The sequence below is a fragment of the Bactrocera latifrons genome, unplaced genomic scaffold, assembly GCF_001853355.1.
Source record: "Bactrocera latifrons isolate USDA-ARS-PBARC rearing strain unplaced genomic scaffold, ASM185335v1 scaffold_46, whole genome shotgun sequence".
NCBI lineage: Eukaryota > Metazoa > Arthropoda > Insecta > Diptera > Tephritidae > Bactrocera > Bactrocera latifrons.
In genome coordinates, this window is record NW_017537112.1 from 871,420 (window position 1) to 875,269 (window position 3,850).

Consider the following 3,850-nt stretch of genomic DNA (forward strand, 5'->3'; position numbering starts at 1 on the left):
GCTGGGCATGAGTCATCAAAAAAAATTTTATGACCAATTAAAAATGCCGCAAAAATACCGCAAGACTTTTTTGATAACATAATATATCATATATGCCATCAAACAAACAGTCGTCCCACTCGCGACTTGGCACTCACGTCACTATTGAGAATCACAACTTCAAAGTTTTAGATAATTTCGTCTATCTTGGAACGAGCAACAATAATGTCAGCCTCGAAATCCAACCCGGAAGTGGTAGAAAGCCATCAAAGACGGCCGAGAGATCTTCGTAATTTTTTCTTGCTCTCTAAACTGAAATTGCTACTCCGTAGAACCCGTTTTCAATCGATCGAAATTATAAATCAAAATTCACTGCAACAGCCGAAGGCCATCCCAAAAATAATTTTGAAAAGAGTTTCGGGAACCGGAAAACTTTTCAGAATAAGTGTTTTACAACTAATGGTGATTACTTTGAGAGCGATAAAATAAATATTGACGAATAATTAAAAATTTTGCGCTTTATTTACAATTTCCGGATACTTTTTTGTCACAATATATAGTTACTGTAAGAAATACAGAGGTGTAACCGTTATAGCTTCGATGCAACCAAAGTTGGTGTTTTTGCTTGTTTAATATTCACTTGGTGCTTTTATGATTTGTATATATATTTTATATATGCAGTTTTATCTTACTAAATTTAGAAAAAAATTCAAAACAAATATTCATACAATAGACGATAGCACAGCTAATTCTCAATGTGCCCACTTGTTCAAACAATCAATACTGAAATCACTTCAAATTCTATCGAGTTACCGAAAATCATTTCTCTTCATCAGTAAACAAAATGACTGGCGGAAGCTGATGGCCGAACAATGACCAGAAGTGTAAGGCGCAACACGGTCCACTACACACAGATACGAGTTCATTGTAAAATTCGAGTCAGCAACGCATTTGCGGTTTACAACAAAAGGTAAAAACAATGCAGTGATGAGAAGAATATCAGTTTTGGCAAGCCTCGAGACTTGACTTAGGCGCCCATATTTGGAAATCAGCCACTCATCTAGTGGCGCACCATCTCTCACAACACTGGGAGGGGGTGATAGCTTGCCAGCAGCTTTTTTATGCCATTTCATGTATGCACGTTCAATGGTAAATGGATTAAAAATTGAAATCACGTTTTCCCCTATCATGCCGAGCGTGCATAAAATCATTTGCCATACTCTGCCTTGGACTGTGGCACTATGTGCTTGCCGTAACTGGCAGGTACTGTCGCTGTTTGTTGGTGATGGAAAAATATCGTGCTTCCCTTTTTCTTCAATCAATTACTTCTCAGCTTTTGGAAGCAGTCCTGCAAGTCAAGTAATCTTTTGTGGTTTTTGGTTTTTTGTGCAACCTTCATTCACTTGCCTAATGGTTCGGTCAAAAGTGTAATGGTGCATGAAAATGTAGGCATGTACATATGTATGTTCCGTTAGAAGTGTGAATACACTAAAATATGAAAGTACATGCATAACATACATACATACATAAATAATATATCGTTAGAATGTATATATAATATAAAATTTAGCTGGAAAAGGTGCTGCCAACAATTTGCCGTTTATATGCCGGTCATTAAGGCAATTTCCACCTGTCATTTCTATTTTATTCTGCTGCCATTCTCAGGGGTCAATACATACGTACATACACAAACTTACATATAGTACATACATATACATATACACGCGACTTTCGGACTGCTTTAATTCTGAATTCTGTCGGACTTTCTAAATGAATTAGTTTATTATACAGTTGTTGGCAATTTACCAGCATACATATGTATATAACTGTATTTTTGTGCATTAGCTGTTTGCATTCATTCACTTCAATGGTTTTGCTGTGGTTTGGGATGACCTTTCAGATTCCGGAAATAGATGTACAAATAAAGCTCGAACTTAATGCCTTGTTTATACTTGCAAATCTCAATGGATTGGAAAAGGAGAACGCAGGGGATGTACGAATCAAGTGCCATCCTACGCAACAGATTGAGAATTTAATAAATGAAATGTCTTGGATATATTTGTTGTGCACTTTAAAATGTTAATTAAATCGCTTTCGATACATTATGGCTTTGAAAATAACGCGATAAATTTTTAAATCTATATCTGAAATAGTTTTTGAATTACAAGATTCTAAGGTATAGCCGCTCAAATCAATCAGTTCCATCAGTTTATCCTTAAACGCGTTCTTTCCGAAAGAGCAATTTTCGATTTTTTTTTTTTTTTAATCGTGTTTTTTAGACAGTCTAGACGTTCCTCTTAATAGAACTGCCGCTCTTTTGAATCTATAATTAAGGTACGTTGCAGTGTATTACTATAAATAAAGCTTCAAAAGCATATATTTGCACTGATTTCTTAAAGCCATCATGGTTATCATCAATTTTTTCATTCTCAACCTCATATTCATCATCATAGCCAAGATTCCTCTACGAACATCTCGTCTTCTTATAAATAAACCTGAAACCTAGCAAACTACGAACTGCAATTAACTTTAATGAAACATCCGTCTTCTAAGAGTTTAATACCAACCAGTTAATCACAAACCCGAAAAAAATGCTGAAAACTCCAGTGTGACCATAATTACATGAATTTCTTTCAAATATTTAATTTGTCTCACTATATTTATTTTATATAATATTCCACTGAAAAATAATGGTGCTGCCTGTATATGTATGCACATATATGTACAATTATTTAGCACTGGAAAATGATTTTGAATTTGATGCTATACTCATATTAATTATAATCGCAGTGTTTGACAATAAAATACTTGTTTAATTTTAATGATAATTTCTTTTACTCCTTACAGATTTAAATAAATATGTATGTATAAAGATATAGAAGCGCCCAAGCTACGTAGTATCGAAAGAACACTTTTACGAATGCGAAACTGGATATTGTGAATAACTCACTAACAGCCCGCTATCACAACAAACAAGTATCCAAACTGAATTGAACCCTGATTTACGAAGTATTGTATATCCGGTCAAGGACAGACCCCGTTTTATGTATCTATATTCTCATACCGAGATAACAAATTAATTTATACCGCAAGCAACTATTTGTCCCCATAATCTTAAATAATATTTTGCAAGAATGCAACAGTTTTCTGCCAGTAAAAAACGTATTTACCTTTTAGTATATTAAACCTTTGGACTGTATGTTAATTCACCATTTTAGTTACTTCAACAAATAACTTCATCAACATTTGCATAGACTGAGAAAAACTATTCACTTTTCACATTTTAAATAAGCACATTAAAAGCAAAACACTTCTACACAAATATGTTTCTACACAAATTTTCGAAAAACTGCTTTTTATTGCTACTTATTTTGATTTATTAATATTTTTTGAATCACTTCACTTTCATTTTAATAATTTTTCGTTGTTTTCAATTCACCTTCCAAAGTTACATTACAGCAGCACCGTTACATATTTGACGTGTTGTGCACATTAAGGCAGGGCGTTCATGCTTGTTGATGCTTAAACTTGCAAATTTTTAAGTAAACATTTAAACGACAAAATTTGTGAATTTTGTGTTTACTCAACTTATTTTTAATAGGAATATTATAAATAGAATTTCTGAAAAAAAATTGTAAATCAAAAATTGAATAAGTAATAGACGACCATACTTGAAACTTATGTACTTTTTTATTGAAAATGTTAAAATATTTAAACATACGGTCCATATAAGCACTTATTATATAAAAATACACATAGTTTTATTTTTATAACATATCTATGCACTTAAATCTGCCTTTGTTAATAATTATACAGCATGCATAAATACATAAACGTCTTACACACATATGTACATATACGTACGTATTAT

General features: G+C 32.8%; 1 protein-coding gene across 2 annotated transcripts in view; it reads right to left on the reverse strand.

Moving 5' to 3' along the window:
- Nucleotides 1-3,346, reverse strand: part of LOC108973156 (sex peptide receptor) — an 89,580-nt gene extending 86,234 nt beyond the window's left edge. For both annotated transcript variants that reach the window (XM_018940220.1, XM_018940219.1), the window contains exon 1: nucleotides 3,150-3,346. The gene's annotated coding sequence lies outside the window, so the exon portion shown is untranslated. The remainder of the gene's footprint in view (nucleotides 1-3,149) is intronic.
- Between the last annotated feature and the right edge of the window lie 504 nt (nucleotides 3,347-3,850).